The 19810-nt window shown below is 44.3% G+C and overlaps 3 pseudogenes across 1 annotated transcript; 1 reads left to right on the top strand and 2 right to left on the bottom strand.

Moving 5' to 3' along the window:
- Positions 1-211: 211 nt before the first annotated feature.
- LOC148918422 (uncharacterized) lies at positions 212-3582 on the bottom strand (annotated as a pseudogene).
- A 9129-nt stretch (positions 3583-12711) lies between these two features.
- LOC107880748 (pentatricopeptide repeat-containing protein At4g20090 pseudogene) lies at positions 12712-18282 on the bottom strand (annotated as a pseudogene). Its single transcript, XR_016125491.1, has 4 exons — positions 15932-18282; positions 15186-15510; positions 14980-15068; positions 12712-14631 (listed from the first exon to the last, which is right to left on the bottom strand). The product of XR_016125491.1 is annotated as a pentatricopeptide repeat-containing protein At4g20090 pseudogene (transcript).
- On the top strand, positions 13121-14707 carry LOC103325599 (cationic amino acid transporter 5 pseudogene; annotated as a pseudogene).
- Positions 18283-19810: the final 1528 nt, after the last annotated feature.

The following is a 19810-nucleotide window of genomic DNA, read 5'->3' as shown; positions in this document are numbered from 1 at the left end:
CTTATGAAGAAGTGAACTTCATTCAAGTAGTGGAAATGGCCTATCGGACAGAATTCCATCTGACTGACTGTCATTGGATCTGCAATAGAGGTGGAGCCCACCAATACAAGGAGGCTCACCTCTATTTTATATATATATATATATATATATATATATATATATATATAGTATGCCTAGCATTTTCCTTTGCATACTCAGTTCAGTTGGCATAGTTTTCGTCTAATATTATACTAGAGGAGGAAACTATAACAAAAATATTGAGGCTAATTTTTGATTGGAGGATTAGTGATATACCTCATCCAGCATTTCTTATACTATTCTAGTTTTGATTTGTAATTTCAAATATTCATCTATTTTATTTTGTATATGGGTTTTTCCCCTTATTTTTCTTATCTTGCTACTGTTTGGTCAGGAAATCCCCTGATCGGGCTTTAATGACCTTAATCGGCCGTGAAGAATCCTTACAGAAGGTTTATTTACGCCGATATCCGGTCCGGTAGTATTTATCATACCGCAAATACCCTTTATCGGGCAGTGTTCGGGCAGTGTATGTTTTGATCGGGCAAACCATCTATCGGGCAATAAAAAAATGCATGATCGGCCTTTCCCTATAAAACAAACTTTGTATGCCCTTGACATATAACATCTGTGTCTAAATAAATACCACCAAACTTATACAACAAAGCAAGCCTAAGCAAATTAGAGAGATTTTGACCAAAGAAACTCCACCAGGATTCTCTTTCCCTTTCCTTAGCTCATAATAACAAGCTTTTGCAGGAGTGTTCTTGAATGAATAAGTAATTCAAGTCCGGAGAAATTGCCATTACCCTGAAATCCATTTCTGAGAAAGAACCTGACTTCCTTTCTCTGAATCCAGCGAATTTGAGACTATGGCCAAACAAGCATTTGGATTGGACTTGAACAAGCTCTCCACAGCCAACAATTCCCTGTTTCCAAAAGTCTTGGACGAAATCCAAGTCAGAAAGAACCTGACTTTACAAGAAGAAGAGTTACCATTACCAGCAAACAGGTCTCTCATTCTTGTTGAAAACAGAGAGAGTTTTGGTTCAGGGGGTAAGCCTTTGAGCTTGCGCTTGTTTTCTGATCCGCCTTGGCCTTTGGAGTGAAAATGGGTACCATTGAATTTCTTGGGTTGTGCAGAGGAGGCAAATGGGTCTTTTAGAACATAGGCGCATTTTCTTCCTACACCACATACATCACAGAAGAAGAAATCTTTGAGGAACCCAATTACTTACAGAATCCCCGGCCAAATTTCCTGGGGAGAAAATGGCGGGGTCCGGCGAGGGCTTGGAAAGAGGAAGGTAAATACAGAAGACAGAGAATAGACGCCACTGTAGGCCAAAAGGAGGAGGAGAAGTAGAGCAAGAAGAGAAGTGGGCAAGCTAAGCAGAACGGAAAGTATCGATCTTTTTAAGTATTGCAATTGGTTGATAAAGACAATGAGTGGGTTAGGAAGTTTGGGACTTTCATTATCAAACATGGTTTGGTTTGGTTGGCTAATTGGTTAGCCTGTTGGTTTTGGCTTGTGCTAGCTTTTACTGAGAGAGTTCAATTGGCTCTGGTTTTGTGATGGTAGAGACTACTGAAAAGAGAGAGGAAGCAGCTGAGAGTTGCAGAGAAAGTTGAAGGGCATTTTAATGGCGGAAGCGGCAAAAGACAGATTTTAGAAATCAAGGACGAAGTCAACGAACAAAAGATGGAAATTACTTTGCCTCAATCACTTGTTTTTGTGCATACTCTTGTGTTGTAACTAGAGTAAGTTTAAAACGGTTTAGTTTAGCCAAAATTTGATAACACATGATTCCCTCAGGAGATATCTTGGTCGTACACGTGGCATCTTATTTTATGATGTGTCGGAAACATTTTTGAGTGTTGTACAGGTACAACAAACTCTTGGTGAAGTTCTGAACTCCAAGCCTACGAAGGTAAATCTGGTATGAATAGAATAGAAACGTACTGAATTCATCCAAGTTGCAATTTTGCATGGCAGCATTTGAACTTTGAGGTACATACAAACATACTGAATTCATCCACTCAAAAATGACGAAAAGAGAGAGTGGAATGGTAATTGTTTGTACAAATTTCCTCACGAGGATATTCGTATAAGATTCCTTCGTCTTCTCCACTTCTCTTTCTCCCTGCAAAACAGATCGGGGTAAAAGGACCACACCCGGGTGTTGGCCAAAGGCCCTCCGATGCCTAAGTTAGGTAGGGTATTTCAAGGAAAACCGAGTGGCCAGAGCCGTGTGTGGTGGCCGGAGCCTTGTGTCAGAGAGAGAAAGAAAGTGGTGGCTAGGGTTTGTGAGAAATAATTTCTGCAGAGTTTCAGTAGGAATTTAGACGTACCTTGACCTTTGTGCGTAGCCAAGTATTTATAATGGTCTCGGAGATTAGGGTTTCAGAGGAATAATTCCGTAGTTGGTAAGGAATTATTCCTCCCTGATTTGGCATTGATTTACCCAAATAAATCAAATCCCTAATCGTGGTAGGTATCAGATCAAATCCTAATTTAATTAGGTAACTCCTCATTTAATTGGGAATTGGGGTAGGAATCAAATCAATTCCCAACTTAATTAGGTAATTCTCAATTTAATTGGGTAACTCCCAATTAAATTGAGTAACTCCCAATTAGGTTGAGTAATTCCCAAATAGGTCAAATAATCCCCAAATGGAAGGAATTATTTGACCTAGGGTATGATTTAATTCGGTTCCCACAAATGCCCCCAGCTTCTGCATGGCACGTGGTGGCATGTAGGAGATGTGAATTGTTTGTTGGGCTGTCCAGTTGTAATCGGGCTTCCTCAAGGTGGCGTAGCTGATAAGGCTAGACCATATGCGAATGAGTAGGCAGGTGAGGCCGTTGAGTAGATGGTGCTGGTTGGCTGCTTTGTTATGGAATTTTCAGTTGTCTTTCAAACTTCAATTCTCATTGTATCTTGTAAGTGTACGTCCGGAGACATAGCACTTGAAAGAGATTTCATTGAGTTTGTACTCATGAAGTAGCTTGCCCACAATGGAGGTAAGGCTCGTCGCCTGTGTACGTATGTCGTGACATGACGCTTGAAAAGACTCCATGAAGTTTGTACTCGAGGAGTAGCTTGTCTTCAGTGGAGGTGAGGCTTGTCGTCTGCGAGCATATGTCGGGGACATAATACTCGAAAAAGACTCCATTGAGTTTGTGCTTCGAGGAGCAGCTTGTCTGCAATGGAGATGAGGCTTGTTGCTTGTGAGCGTATGTCGGACATAATGCTCGAAAAAGACTCCATTGAGTTTGTGCTTCGTGAAGCAGCCTGTCTACAATGGAGATGAGGCTTGTCGCCTACGAGCGTATGTCAGGTGACACAATGCTCGAAAAAGACTCCATTGAGTTTGTGCTTCGTGAAGCAGCCTGTCTGCAATGGAGATGAGGCTTGTCGCCTACGAGCGTATGTCAGGGACACAATGCTCGAAAAAGACTCCATTGAGTTTGTGCTTCGTGAAGCAGCCTGTCTGCAATGGAGATGAGGCTTGTCGCCTGCGAGCGTATGTCGGGACACAATGCTCGAAAAAGACTCCATTGAGTTTGTGCTTCGTGAAGCGGCTTGTCGCACGAAGATGAGGCTTGTCGCCTGCGAGCGTATGTCGTGACACAATGCTCGAAAAAGACTCCATTGAGTTTGTGCTTCATGAAGCAGCTTGTCGCAATGAAGATGAGGCTTGTCGCCGCGAGCGTATGTCGGGACACAATGCTCGAAAAAGACTCCATTGAGTTCGTGCTTTGTGGAGCAGCTTGTCTGCAATGGAGATGAGGCTTGTCGCCGCGAGCGTATGTCGTGACACAATGCTCGAAAAAGACTCCATTGAGTTCGTGGAACAGCTTGTCAGAATGAAGATGAGGCTTGTCGCCTGCGAGTGTATGTTAGGGACACAATGCTCGAAAAAGACTCCATTGAGTTCGTGCTTCGCGAAGCAGCTTGTCTGCAATGGAGATGAAGGAGGCCCGTCGCCTACTTGGAGTCGAGTTGGTAAGCTGCAACTCGAACAATGGTCTTGTTGTTGTAAGATGCCACGATGGTATGTTGCTGCTCGAACAATGGTTTTCTTGCTATGGTAAGACGTGAGCTGCTGCTGGTAAGTTGCAACTCCAACAATGGCCTTCTTATTGTAGCAAGATGTGAGCTACTGTTAGTAAGCTGCAACTTGAACAATGGCCTTCTTATTGTAGCAAGATGTGAGCTGTTGCTGGTAAGCTACAACTCAAACAATGACCTTTCCTCGTTCCTCTTCGAGCATATCAAGGTTGACTTTCATCTGCTTGCAGTTTTGGTCAAGACCCCACCTCGATGCTCATGAAAGGGGCTGTGATGTGTGGGGAATGATTGCTTCTGTTCCCATAGGCCAGGGAAAATGGTCTCTCCGATTGATCTCCTTTTGGTTGTGCGATACGCCCATAGGACTCCTAGTAGCCTGTCGACCCATTTTCCTTTTGCGCATTCCAGTCTTTCCTTTAGGCATCCAAAGACGATCTTGTTGGATGCCTCGCTTAGCCATTGCCTTGCAGTATCCGGGAGTTGACAGTGTTGTTTGATGCCATACGCAAGGAATGCGGTGGTCCGCCGCCACAAATCGTACCGCTGTCGGTGACTATTGATTGCGGCAACCGAATCTGCAAATAATGTTCGCCCAGATGAACCGTTCAACATCGGCCTCCTTGGTAGAAGATAAAGCCTCAACCTCGATCCATTTGGGGAAGTAATCAGTGGCTGCCCCCAACGTGATTTCCACATTCGCCGTCGTGTATCTTGCAAAGAACCTCGAGCATTTGCGGGTACTTGATGCAAGTGAGATAAGGCCCGGAGTATGATCTACGGATAAGCATGTCGCCATGTAGTATCTTGCAGCCTTCGCTGATTTTTCTAGCCTCGACTTGTCCTCGCAGGTTTTCATTCACTAGATAGTCAAATGATGGGGTCTTGCCAGCTAGGATCCTCATCGATCTGCATCAGTCCGGCCGCTCGCCTCTTCTATGCTAGGCTGGTCAAGGTGCTCAACCGGGATGGAGCGCTCAACTGGGTATCCAGCCCGATCCTAAGCTTGCTGCATATTCGCGCGCGCTTCTCGCTGGGAACTTGCCGGATGGTGAAGGTGGGAAACGCCTTCAACAACTCTTGAACTTTGTCAAGGTACAAGATCATCCTTGGGTGCTTCGCCATGTATTCTCCGAGGCTTGATTTGTGATCACCTGGGAATCGAGTAGATGGCCGCCTTTTGATTGATAGCTCCTTTGCTGCAAGCGCAAGCTAGCGAGCAATGCCTCGTACTCGCCTCGTTGTTTGAAGCCGGAAGCCAAGCGTGATAGCTTGCTCTAACACGGTTCCATCGGGTGATGATGATGACGCCTGCTCAGCTCCTTTTGGTTCGACGCTCCGTCTCACGCGCAATCGCCACATGTCTCGGGTTGGTCGTTCAGAGAGGTCTTGTCGCTCTCGAACTTTCCTTCTTTTTGCCGACCCTTCTCTTCTTGGCCGATGGTGTGAATTCGCAACAAAGTCCGCTAAGGCTTGAGCTTTTATTGCGCCTTGGCGGTAGAGGAGGTCGATTGGCTTAGCTCTATAGCCCACTTCATGAGTCGAGAAGCATCAGGGCTGTGGAGGATTGATCTCAAAGGAAAGTCGGTCATGACGATGACTCGGTGAGCTTGGTAATAAGGTCGCAGCTTTCTCGCAGAAACCACAAGGGCCAAAATGAGCTTCTCCAATTTCGGGTAACGAGTCTCTGCATCGAGGAGAGCTTTTGACGTGTAGAATATCGGATGTTGGGCCCCAAGTTCTTCTCGAATGAGAGCTGAGTGACGGCCGAGTTGGACACTGCCAGTACACGAACAAGTCTTCACCAGGAACTGGCTTTGAGAGCAAGGGAGGTGAAGTAAGGTAGGTCTTTAGATTCTGGAAAGCTACTTCGCACTCTTCGTCCCATTTGTCTTTTTGTCCTTTCTTCAAAGCTTTGAAGAATGGTCTGCACTTGTCGGTAGACTTTGAGAGGAATCTATTAAGGGCCGCTCTGCCAGCTTTGTATCTCCTTCACGTGGAAGGCGACTTCATCTCGAGAATGGCTTTGATTTGGCGCGGGTGTGCCTCGATACCTCGTTGCGTCACTAAGTACCCTAGGAACCGCCAGACGATACACCGAACGTGCATTTACTTGGATTCACTTCATGCGATATTGGCGAGTAGGTCAACGCCTCGGTGAGGTTTTTGAGGTGGTCTGCCCGCTTGGGCTTTAACCAAAGATATCGCCCACGTACACCTCCATGGTTCTGCCGATCTGCTCCTTGAAAATTTTATTCACGAGCCTTTGGTAGGTTGCTCCGGCGTTCTTCAGCCCAAAGGGCATGACCTTGTAGCAGTAGGTCCCTCTTTCGATGATGAAAGAGGTCTTCGCCTTGTCATCATCATACATCATAATTTGATTATAGCCGGAGTAAGCATCCATGAAGTGAGCAGCTGGTTGCCGGAAGTTGAATCCACGAGCTGGTCGACTCTCGGCAGTGGGAAGTTGTCTTTAGGCACGCTTTGTTGAGGTCGGTGTAATCAACGCATACTCTCCATTTTCCCTTTTCTTGTTTTGCCACCGAACAACGTTAGCCATTCCGAGTAGGAGACCTCTTCAATGAAACCGGCAGCTAGGAGCTTGTCGATCTCGGCTTCAATGATCGCGACCCGCTCGGGAGCAAAGTTGCGCCTCTTCTGCACCACGGCTTGCTAGCAGTGGTTGACATGGAGCCGATGGCGATGATATTTGGGTCAATGCCAGGCATGTCGATGGTGACCACGCGAACATGTCTTTGTTGTTCGAGGAAGATGGTCACTCCATCTTCTCGTCTGCAGGCTTAGGAGCGAGCCGATCCGCGCTTTCTTGTCGGTGGTGAGGATCGAGGGGTACTAACTCAAGCGTCTTCCTCGTGCTTCCAACCTTCTTCAAGGGAGCCTTCCGGCGGATTCCTCGCCTCGATCCTTCTTGTTCGGATTCGCACGAGCCGATCTGCGCCTCTTTGTCCGGCTGGTCGATCGGGGTACTAACTCAACGCGTCTTCCTCAAGCTTCCAACCTTCTTCAAGGGAGCCTTCCGCGGATTCCTCGTCTCGATCCTTCTTGTTCGGATTCGCACGAGCCGATCTACGCCTCTTTGTCCGGCCGCCAGATCGGGAGGTACTAACTCAACGCCATCCTCGTGCTTCCAACCCTTTCGTGAGTCTTCCGGCGGATTCCCTCGCCTCGATCCTGGTTCCTTAATCGCTATTGTGAGGCAAAGAACTTCCTTCCTTTCGGGTTTGCTTGTCCGCTAAGAGCGCCTCGCCTCGCTGGCGCTTGCATTATCGTGTGAACCGCACCGCTTGTTTTCTTGAGCCCTTGGGCGGTGCATCTCCTTGCCATGGCTTGGTCATCGTTGATCTGCCCGATCCCGCCCCGTGGATGAGATAGCGGATCTTCGATGTAGAGCAGATGTGACGGCCTCGATCTTGCCGATCCACGATCGCCCAAGATTCCGTTGTAGGGGGAAACCTCGCCGATGACCATGAAGGTCCGTGAGTAGACCACTGGGGGTGAGTGGACATCCAAGTCGATCGTTCCAATAGTGATTGATGTGGCCCTATTGGCCGGTGAGCGATCCGCAAGTTTGCTAATCTTGGGCTCGAACCCCATCCGCTGGATAATGATAGTTGCAGGATGTTGGCTGCGCTGCCCTCATCTACATGAACTCGCTCGATCACATCTTGTTCAATTTGGATGCAGATGACTAGGGCGTCATTATGTGGCAGGTCTAGCCCGATCAAGTCCTTCTTCGAAGCCGATGTTAGGTGTATCCCTAAACAGCTGGTACTCCCGTTGTGACTTGGGAGACATAAGTTGCCCGCACGATCTTTCTCTTGCGCTCCTTGGTGGTCAGCCCGCACTCTTGGGAGTCGGCTAGAATGGTGTTGATTCGAATGACCTTTTGGGGAGGTTCCTTGGCAGCTACATCACGATCCTCGACCGCGGATAGCCTTCTTTGCAACGAACTCGCAATGACCCTCTCTGACCAGCTCCTCAAGGTGCTTTTTCCAAGCGTTGCAGCTTGTTGGTGTAATGACCGTGCTCCCGTGGAATGCGCAGATTTGCTGGTGTCTCTTTTAGAGGGGTCTCCCTTCATGGGTGGTGGTCTCCTCACCCACGGCTTATCTTTCACCCGAGCTAGGATCCGTGGATTGGGATAGCGAACTCTGAAGGTCCCTGCTTCTAAGCTTCCTCTGGGGCCGCGATCCTGCGCTTATCTCGGCTTTTTGCTCGAACTTGTTGCTCTTTTGGCTTGCCTGCTTCGTCGGGTGGTCAACTTGCTTGCTAGCTTTCTTTGCGGCGATACGATCATCGCCCTAAAGTCGCGAGCGCTCTGCCGTCGCGAACACTTCGCCAAGGTTTGACTTGGAGTTATGGCCACCCCGATATAGCTCGTGTTCGGTTGGCAAGCCCTTTTTGAATCGCCGAGGATGCAACTTGGTCGTTGCATCCTATGATGTTAGCCTTCACCTTAAACCGTCTCGTAGTCTCATAGAGACTCGTCGCTTCTTGCGCAGTTGAACAGTGGTCGCATGCTTTCTCGATCGCCTTGTAGGAGGTGTACTCCTTTGTGAAAATGATGGCGAACTCCATGAAGTTGCCTATTGACGCGGAAGGTAGAGTGTGGAACCAATCCGAGCTGCTCATCGAGAGTCATCGCGAACACTTTGCACATCGTATGTCGCTCGCCTTGTGATCATGGCGCTCTTGAAGTGCCTCAAATGGCTCTCGTGGTCGAGTCCCCTTGAATGGAGTGATGGATGGCGCGTAAACCACTTCGCGGCGGAGCTCGCTCCACCTCGTCGGTAAAGGGCGCAGCAATCAACTCGATCAATTTCCTTGCACAGGCCTCCTCCGCGCCTTTGAGCTCCGGAGACCTCGGAGTTGGTCATTTACTAGCTTTATGCGACATCCTCCGCCGCAGGTTGGAGTCTCGGTCGACGCCTCGTGCCTCGAGCGCGACCGCTAACTTCTTCCTCGGTTCCCAAGGGTCGATCCTTGGGTGCTCGCCCGTGAGGCGATTAGGAGATTGAGTTTGTGAGGATTCCTCCGCAGCTTGTCGCCGCGTGTTGGTCCTCGAGCGGGCTGGTGGGCGCCGATCGTCACCCTCGCCGCAAGAAAGGTCGTTCAGGTCGACGCCTTCGGTGCCTCGAATGTGATTGACTAACTTCTTCTCCGGCCAGCCGATGGGGCAGGAGAGAAGGTTGAGTTTGGGAGGATCCTCCACAGCCTTGTCGCCGCGATCGCCACGAACTCGAGCTCCCTGTGGACCTAAGCGAGCACGAACATTGGATTGTGGGCCTAGCCTCTCGAGCACATTAGTCCTGGGTCCTAGCCTCGAACGGCTCAGAGTACGGCTCGCACTGCGCCTCGTCGCACGATCTCGCTCTCTTCCCGCCGGTTTGCCCTTGTCCGACTAGCTCGGGACCTCTCGAACCGCCGCCAACATGCTCGTGTGCCCTCCTCTCCTCGCCACGGGTCCAAGGTTGGGGCCTTGATTCAAGTTGATCTGCCTGAGTAGCCTGGCCAATCAGGTTGTTTTGATCATCGACCTTCTGTGTGAGTTGATCAACCCGCGAGTTAAGGTCCACCTGACTGCCGGGTCAAGTAGAGTGGTGTGCATTGGGCCCAACGGCATGTGGGCTAGGGCTCCATTAGACGCGTAGACAGTGCATATGTCAAGTGTGATCGCAGAGGAGGGAGAGAATGGATCTGCTCCAAGACTGGGACGATGTCGAGTAGCCATGGGGCCGTGCAGCAAGTCCAGAGTTAAGTGGTGTGGTATTCTTTGTGCTCGACGGCAGACGGAGGCCGAGCAGCCCGAATCGGGCCGGCGATCGCAAGGCTATGGAGGTCCTAGGGTCATGTGGCGGCTGTTCGCAATTCCAGCAAGGCGGCCGCAAAGCACTAGAAGACGGCGCAGGGCGTTGGCAGGCATGATTCCATGTTGTTGCATTGAGGTTTCCACCACAAAACCATGAGATGGGCCCGTCGTGGTGGCGCTCTTCAGACGCCTTGTATCAACCATGGTTGTTTGAAAAAATGTGTGAAAGATGGATTTGGAGCACGCTTTGAATATATCTCGTGCTCTCAATGAAAGCACCAATTTGTTTGTACAAATTTCCTCACGAGGATATTCGTCTAAGATTCCTTCGTCTTCTCCACTTCTCTTCTCCCGCAAAACAGATCGGGGTAAAAGGACCACACTCGGGGGGTGTTGGCCAAAGGCCCTCCGATGCCTAAGTTAGGTAGGGTATTTCAAGGAAAACCGGGTGGCCGGAGCTGTGTGTGGTGGCCGGAGCCTTGTGTCGAGAGAGAAAGAAAGTGGTGGCTAGGGTTTGTGAGAAATAATTTCTGCAGAGTTTCAGAGGAAATTTAGACGTACCTTGACCTTTGTGCGTAGCCAAGTATTTATAATGGTCTCGGAGATTAGGGTTTCAGAGGAATAATTCCGTAGTTGGTAAGGAATTATTCCTCCCTGATTTGGCATTGATTTACCCAAATAAATCAAATCCCTAATCGTGGTAGGTATCAGATCAAATCCTAATTTAATTAGGTAACTCCTCATTTAATTGGGAATTGGGGTAGGAATCAAATCAATTCCCAACTTAATTATGTAATTCTCAATTTAATTGGGTAACTCCCAATTAAATTGAGTAACTCCTAATTAGGTTGAGTAATTCCCAAATAGGTCAAATAATCCCCAAATGAAAGGAATTATTTGACCTAGGGTATGATTTAATTCGGTTCCCACAGTAATTATGATTTCTAATGCAAATTGCTAGAAAAAACGCATCTAATTTTGTTTACCGTATTTTGATTTCCAATGTATTCTAATAGGCTGTTACTATAACTACAAATCTTCGGCATCTGTTGATTACAAATTAAGAACGGGTTTCACATAGAAACTCAAATTCCCAACCCGAGAAGCCCTTATCACTGACCACCTTGGAATTCTTGATTTCCTTGCTATTCCATAGGTACCAACTTCATTCTTTCTCTTATATTTTGCAGATAAATTTAAATTTGTTTGTTTAGATTGCTACAAGAAGATTAAATAAATTTGGTACTTTATTTTATAAGGTTGCTGGGCCCAAACTTGCTTTGGGCCAAAGTTCGGCTAAAGACAGAAAACAAAGCCCCAATTGAACCAACAACCTGCATGACCAAAATTCAGCAACGTAAATTGATATAGCTTGGTTAAGACCAAGAGAAGCCAATATAAATAAACTCCAATACACCTTGGTTAAGTTCCTAATGATATATTTTTAGATAGATAGATAGATAGATAGAGAGTTGCACTGAGGTGAGAATCTCCCCCATATCCTGCTGCTGCTGCTTAGGAAGGAAGACTCAGAGCTAGGCCTTTCTAACAATCTCCCAATACCTGTGAAGTTAGAATAGAGGACATGAAAAATAAATGAAGAATAAGTGGTTTGATCACTTTTTGTGCTTGCTAAATTAAAAGAGAAATTAAAAAAGAAAACAGAAAGGATTATAGTGGCGAGTGCAGCCGCCGTATCTCTCCAGTTTTGTAACTTCAATTGACAGCTTTTCCACCTTCTCATTTTCTAAGTTGTACCTTCATCACAACACAAATCAGGGACCAACCCAAACCAGGGAACTATCTTATTAGACTTTCCAGTTTCACCTTACCAATACTATACTGCAACTTGTACACAAGGTCACCAAAATAAGAGTTCAGAATGACTAAATATATACACTGTTGCCTTTACCTTCATTACAATACATGCTATGTCACTAATTAACACTAATTAGTGTATGATATCAACACTAACTAATATAACCAATTAATTCAAAAACAGAGTCCTTACCACTCTGCAAGCCATCTGGCCCTTGCAACGGGATCCTCGAGCTTCCTCCTCTTCCTACTTCTCCAAAGGTTCAAATCTTCTTCGTTTTCTTGTTCAATATCATCATCATCATCTAGCACTATTATCTCTATCCCCTTCTCTCCTGCTTTTGCTTTTACTTCTTCCTTATCAGTGCTAGAGCCCCACTGCACCATCCTAGTGAACTTTAGCTCCGAGCAGCATGGGCCCTCTTTGGAAGCTGTCCAAATGTCGCTGCTGGGGCTGGGCACAACACTTGTCTGGTAATTTGTGGCTGTCGCTGCGGGTGTATAAGCCCAGAAGCTCCAAATGTTGCTCCGATCTGCAATTTCCTTGGTTGGGATTCTCCGGCAAAACACCTCTGGAGCCACTTGTGGAGTCATCACATACCTCGCATCAAGTGCGGGAATCAGATTCCCAAATTGATAGCCTCGTTCAGTGATGTGAGTGTGCAGAGACAGAGAGTGAATGCTTGGGCACGCCACACACACTGTGCGCTGATCAATCTCACTCACCTGCGCATACAACAAAAGTGGAACAAAATGAAAACCCAAACCAGAAAAAAAAAAAAAAAAAGAAGACTATTTGTGGGTTTTGTGAAGGTGTACCATGACGACCCGAGCCCCCTTGAGCTATGTGGGGGTGATCGACGGAAGCAGCTTGGACTGGTCCAGTTGATTGAAACCGCCCACTTCAATGACATCCTCTGGTCCAGTCAACATTACAGTCTTCTGAACAAATCATATCAAATATACCAAACAATCCAAGAAAATCAGCCCACTAGACTTGTAAGTAAAAACAAGCTTTTACAAGTCTCTTAAATCGTCTGCATCATTTGACTCGTGCACTGAGCTCAAAACCTCAGTTTCACTATCAATAATTGAAGAAAGAATTCAGGAACTAGGAGATAAGATTCCAAATCTCAGGACAGGATCCCATATTCTAGCATTTCACATTGCCATAAGAGATAAGCGCTAGGGAAGGACACAAGGGAAAAATAGATTAATGGGTTCCATGGAGATGGAGCAAACAAGATTTCCTACCAGAAGAATAATTTCAAAGTTGGAGCACATATCAGACAGCCCTGTCACAAACAGGTTCAAGAACCGTCTCATAAGCAGATCAGATGATAACAATGAGATTGGGGAACTTCGAAAGCAAAGTGAAAATGACATGAAGCATTGCCTCACATGGTGGGATCTCATCTGGTTTGGATTTGGTTCAGTAATTGGCGCAGGCATCTTTGTGCTTACTGGGCAAGAAACTCATGACCATGCTGGACCAGCTATTGTCTTGTCCTCTGTTGCTTCCGGTGTCTCGGCAATGCTCTCTGTCTTCTGCTACACAGAATTTTCAGTGGAAGTCCCTGTGGCAGGTGGAGCTTTTGCTTACCTGCGGATAGAATTAGGAGACTTTATGGCATTCATAACAGAAGGAAACATACTTCTTGAGGGCATTGTCGGAAGTGCAGCAGTTGCTATATCATGGACTTCTTACTTCACATCACTCTTGAATAGTCCCTCCAACTCATTACGCATCCATACAAATCTGAATGAGGGGTTCAATCTACTTGACCCAATAGCTGTTGCTGTTCTGACAATAGCTGCAACAATTGCAATGATCAGCACAAGGAAGACCTCTTACTTAAACTGGATAGCATCTGTAGTCAATAATGTTTTAATTCTGTTTGTGAAAATTGCAGCATTTATCCATGCCAACCCATCAAATATGAAACCCTTTTTTCCGTTTAGGGCTAAAGGAGTCTTTCAAGCAGCTGCAATTGTTTGCTTTGCTTATGGAGGATTTGACAATATCGCCACCATGGCTGAAGAAACCAAAAATCCATCCAGAGACACCGATAGGATTAATTGGATCAATGTCACTCATCACTGTCGTATATTGTTTAATAGCAGTTTCACTGCCTATGATGCAGAAATACACAGATATAGACCCAAATGCAGCCTACTCTAGCATTTCAAAGTGTGGGCATGACATGGGCCAAGTACCTGGTAGCCCTAGGTGCACTGAAGGGAATGACCACCGTTCTTCTGGCCGGGACACTTGGACAGGCACGGTATATCAGTCATATTGCACAAGCCCACATGATTCCACAATGGTTTGTTCTTGTCCATCCAAAGACAGGAACCCCCATAAATGTTACAGTCTTGATTGTCATTCCAAGTGCTTGTATTGCTTTGTTTTCGAGCTTAGATGTCTTGGCAGGTCTGTTATCAGTGAGCACACTCTTTATCTTCATGATGATGGCTGTCGCACTTCTAGTGAGGAGGTACTACGTGAGAGAAATCACCCCACCACGACATCTTTTGAAGCTAGTCATTTTCTTGCTGATCATCATTGCTTCTTCAATGGGGACTTTGGCTTACTGGGGACTAAATCCCAATGGTTGGGTTGGTTATGTCATGACAGTTCCTATTTGGTTCTTTGGGACTTTGGCGATGGCAGTATTTTTACCCCAACAGAGGTCACCAAAAGTTTGGAGGGTTCCACTGGTTCCTTGGTTGCCATCCTTGTCAATTGCAACAAACATTTTTCTTATGGGATCTCTGGGTCATAAAGCTTTTGAAAGATTTGGAATCTGCACTGTAGTAATGCTTATTTACTATGTTTTCTTTGGTCTGCATGCAACTTATGATATGGCCCATAAGCAAGACCAGCCAGAATCCCTGAAAGACAATGACAGCAACATCAGAGAGAAGGCAGAGCCTTGAAATCACAGTACCGTCTGAAAGTTCTTTTTAGGAATGCTTCTTCAGTTTCATTTTATATATGCAACTAGTTTTGAGAACAAATTATTCTTAATATAACAATAAACAAAACTGTACTACTTGCAGCAGTGTGATTATTTCACAAATATCAGATGTCAAAGTAATCTTTGGTTTTGGATACATAATAGAATGCATGCTGGACATATGAAAGTGAAGAAGAAAAGAGAGAGAGTAATTCAAGGTTCAAGAAATTCAATGACATAACATGTCAAGCAGAAGATAAGAGAACAGTCTTCATGTCCTTACCTGACTACAAACTCACTTTTTTACCAACATAAATTTCAATTTTCTGCTACGAGCTCATTGTTTACTTGTCCCAGGTCAACCTGCACCAACTTAGAACCAAGAAAAATTTAAAACCTTAGTTGTCTATGTCTTTCTGAAACAAAAATAAAGTCAATAAAAACACAAATAAGAGATTTGATTGGAGTCCATAAGTTTCAGTAAAGTACCTTTGCTCATTGCAGATTTGACATATGCTGCGAATGAATGGGAGGGAGTCTGTTGAAGGTTTGCACATTTTCATGAAACAGATGTCCGCACATCTCTATTTGCAAGAGTGCTATCTGTAAGAGACCTTGAAGAAAATCTACTTTTTCAGAAAAGTGTCATACGAGAACAATTTGGTAGAAATGTAAAGTAGATAATGTCGATGGCGGTAATGCTAAGGACCCAAGAAAAGCTGGATCACGTATATCATTAATCCTCCAACCAAAAAATAGCCTCCATATTTTTGTTAGTTTCCTTCTCCAGTACAATGGACGGAAACTATGCCAACTGAATAGATAAAATATGTTATAAAACGATAACTGATACTAAAATAACATTACTCTATGCAGAGACGAAATATTGATTTTCCATTTCTTGGAATACTATGTCCCCTTAGATCCAAAGACAAATTTGTATCATAAACAATTTTCAAAATTATAAGGTACATCCCCAACTCTAAAAGGAAAGCAGACTGCATGTGGTTGAAAGTAAAATCACATACATTAATAGTACTTTTTTTACCAGATAAAAATTAGACTGTGTCATGTTAGGTGCTGGGGGCTGGAGGGCTGAAAAGAAAAGTTATCAACTCTAGCTTTTTTACTCTTACGAGTTTAATATCTAAGCTTTGATCGCCTAATTAAGAAAGAAACGTTTCCAGTTAGAGTCTAATCAAGCTTTGAGGAGAACAAAAAAATAAAAGCCTTACTTAAAAATTAGCAATATAGGTTGCTCCAACATTTGTCAATGGCTGCTCTGAATTTCTTAGGCTTGCAAAGCTCTTGTACAACTCTTGTCCAAGTAGAGGCTTTGGGTGGCAAAAACTTTTGCAGCATCACTTCTACAATTCAGGAAGCACCTACTATCCTCTGCTGCTTAAATAGCCGGACAACAAGCTCATTTAGGAACTCCCTCCCATCTTGAGGCGGGTCAAGCTTTTCTCTCAAACTTCTCAGGAAGATGTCACATGTAACTGAGTTGGGATCACAACCCCGATCCAGCATCCTATTTAAATGATCAATGGCAAGGGAGATGCTACTCTGCTTGTAGAATACACTGAAAAGTATGTTATAAGTGATGACATCTGGTTGACATTCAGGCTCCTGACAAAGCATTTCATTAAAAAATTTCAAACCCTGCTCAACCAAACCAGCATTGCAAAGGCCATGAATCATTGAACTGTAAGCCACAACATCAGGTTTATATCCTCTGCCCAACATCTGCTGCCAGGCGATCAAGGCCTCGTTGAGTTGACCATCCTCACATAAACCATCAATTAGGACGCTGTAACAGACCTCATTACGCATATTGTTTGCCATTTCTTTCCACAAAAGAATGGCTTTTTGACTCTGACCTGTCTGGAAGAAGCCTCTCATTAAAGAACTATAAGTGAAGGAATTGGCAATGCAACCATTACTCACCATTTCACCGAATACTTCCTTGGCTTCATCTGGTTTTCCTTCTCGGCAAAGACCATTTATAAGATTGCTATAGACAATGGTGTTGGGTTTACATCCCTTTTCCAGCATCTCCTTGCACAATCTCATTGCATCTTCAGATTTTCCCTCCTTGAACAGTCCACTAACAAGGACTGAACAAATATACTCATTTGCATGATTCCCTCTTTCTTCCATAGACATCAGCACTCAAGCCCCATCAACCGCTCGCCCTTGCTTAACAAGTCCATTGATGATCGTACCATATGTCACATCATTAGGCAAGCATTTATTCGAAATCATTCAATTCAAAAGACCATCAGCCTTATCTAACTTACCCTTGAGACACAAACCGTGGATAAGGGTGTTATAAGTCACATCATTCGGAACACAGCCTTTAAGAAACATATTATCAACAAGCTTTGCTGCACGTCCCAAGTCACCCTTCTTGCATAATGCATTAATCAACACATTAAATGTCACAGGACTCGGAATGCACCCCTAAAATTGCATCTCATCCAACAAAAAGACCACCTCATCAATCCTTTTCTCCTTGCATAACCCATCCATCAATGTAGAATACGTGAACACATCAGGAGTGCAATTCCTAAGTGGCATTTCTCTAAACACCTGGACTGCTCTATCAACCAATCCGATCTTACACATGGATTTAATAATCAAATTAAAACTGAGTACATTGGGTGAAATGTTCATGCCCGTAGTACCAACAACATGGGAATAAAACTCTAAAGCATGAGAATAATGACCCTCCTGTATAATAACATTAAGCACCGAATTAAACGACTTAACTGTTCGCCTACACTGAAATTCATCCACCATTCTATAAAACAATTCTACAGCTTTATTGGGTAAATGCGCTTTTCCATAAGCTCTAAACATTAGAATAAAACTCTGCTCAATAAAAACTCGCCTTTCACGTTTCATTCGATCCAAAATCTGCTCCAATGACTGAAAATCACCCATATTTGCGTAATTCTCAATGAGTGAATAGAAAGTTGAATCACCCGACTTATAAGAACCCAATTTGGTACCTTTCTTGAAGATTTCATTAGAAATTGGGGGCTCAGTTTCATCATTGTTTACGGGTTCAGTTTGAAGGGCTTGGTTTGATGGAATTGCAAGAACTGAAAAGTGAGAATGAAGCGAAGAAGTTAACAACTCACATGGTGAGATTGGACAAAGGCTCAGCTTCTTGAGACCACCTTGGATTGAGCTGCAGAGGAGCTTCGAGTAGTAAGTTGAGCATTTTGGCATGGGGTTTTAAGGGTTTGGTTTGTTGGATTGAACCTGCATGCAAGTCCAAATGGGTAGAAGGATATCAGAATCAAAGTATTGGGTTTTAATGGGTTCTGTGCATTTCACATAGAGACAAACTGTCCCAGTGAACTCGCTGAACGGTGTCGAACTAAAAATATCACTCGTTTGCGGCTTGCACTATTTTGAGTTCGCCAAGAACCAGAGTATCAGAAAGAAGCCTAAGGGGAAGCTCTGATTGGAAGAAGAAGAAGCAAGCTGGTTTTTACAATCAAGCAAGTTAATAGGATTTAAGCCCAAATACAAAACGAAGAAGGGATTAGCTGAGGGGACCTTCGTGGAAACCCAATCTTATTCACCCCGTCCCTTTTAATAATTTACAAATTTATAATTAAATTACTTACAGACAAATATTTATATAAGCTAAATGAAAACAAACAAATTTATTATTGTCATTGTTGGAGGAGCCATGTCCCCTTAGCCTGTCCTTACCGTTATTGTCTCAAATTTCACTGCTTTGGGTACATTAGAGTTGATTATGTCCATAAACTAATACAAGTGTGAGACTTTATCTCAAAATGCGTAAAAGGAAGTGTAAGTGTACAAAAGAGGAGTAGGAATATACAATTTCTAACGAAGGGAGTGTAAGTGGATAAAAGAGAAGTGAGAAAATTAGCTCTCTATATAAGTGGATAAAACAACCATCACTTTTCTTAAGATGGCAGAGTGATTATTATTGGTATTGTTAGGGGTAAACAACACCATCCCTTCAAACAACAAATCCATCTCATCTTCTTCCATATGATTTGGCTATCCCTAAACCCAAAACTAAAATCTTCCAAATCCAATAAACCGCCAAATTATGAATCAGTCAAAATTTGATAAAAGAAAATACGAATTGCTTGCTCTTAGTCTTACTCCCAATTTCAAAACTCAAAGCTTGCCTCTTTGATTTTTGATTGGTGTGGCTGGTTGGTTACTAGTACTAGTGTGATGCAGAAGAAGAGATTCTGAGAAGTTTAAGGGTGGTAGTGAGCATACACCTTTAGTTAATGTGGTGAGCAAAAATGCTCCCATAGAAATATAAAGTAAAATCCTGTAATTGTAATCTATTAAAATCATAAGTAAAATCATGTAATTGCAATCTATTAAAATCATAAGTAAAATCATGTAATTGCAATCTATTAAAATCATAAGTAAAATCATATAATTACAAACATGGTTGAAATCCATTACAATTTGTTAAAATCTCAATTAAATATACCCCCGGTTCAGGGTCGGTTTGTTGACTTTTTCACCAACCGGTTCTTTTCTTGGTTTTTCTATTCGATTCGGTTTGGTGTTCCGAGCTGGGCTACCGTAAAGTGCAGATGGATGAAATTATCCCTTGTGTCTAAGTTCAAAATCAAGCCCAAAAAATGTTTCGAAATGACAGAGATGCCTTAGGAAACACGTTGGTTACCTTCACCAACAAAAATAACAACAGCTTACAGATAGATTTTCTAGCTTGGCATGAGTGGCTTGTGACATGGAAGCAAAATCGACATGAGTTTAGCACCGAAGAGAAAATTATGCGTTCTTGGGGGAAAAAGGGAGTGTTAAGGTAAGAAAGGGAAGGTTTGCAAGAAGGTTTGCCTGAGAAAAGAGGGAGAGAAAGAAATGGGTGTCTTAAGTGTTCTTCCGGCAGCTTGACAGAGGTTCTATCAAATGTGAGAATAGTCTGCCAGAAGAGGGAAAATGGGAGATAAGGAGAATGGAGCACGGAATTGCTGGGTTTTGTAGGCAAAAGAGGAAGCTGCCCTCTGGATGTGGGTTGTGGTGGTGGTGAAGTATTAGGTGTTTTGGGTAATCTTCCAGCAGCTTGAAAAAAGCTATGT

The sequence above is a fragment of the Prunus mume genome, linkage group LG3, assembly GCF_029339155.1.
Source record: "Prunus mume cultivar Tortuosa linkage group LG3, ASM2933915v1, whole genome shotgun sequence".
Taxonomy (NCBI): Eukaryota; Viridiplantae; Streptophyta; class Magnoliopsida; order Rosales; family Rosaceae; genus Prunus; species Prunus mume.
Note: the sequence above shows the minus strand (reverse complement) of the source record. Positions and strands in the feature narration are given on the sequence as shown.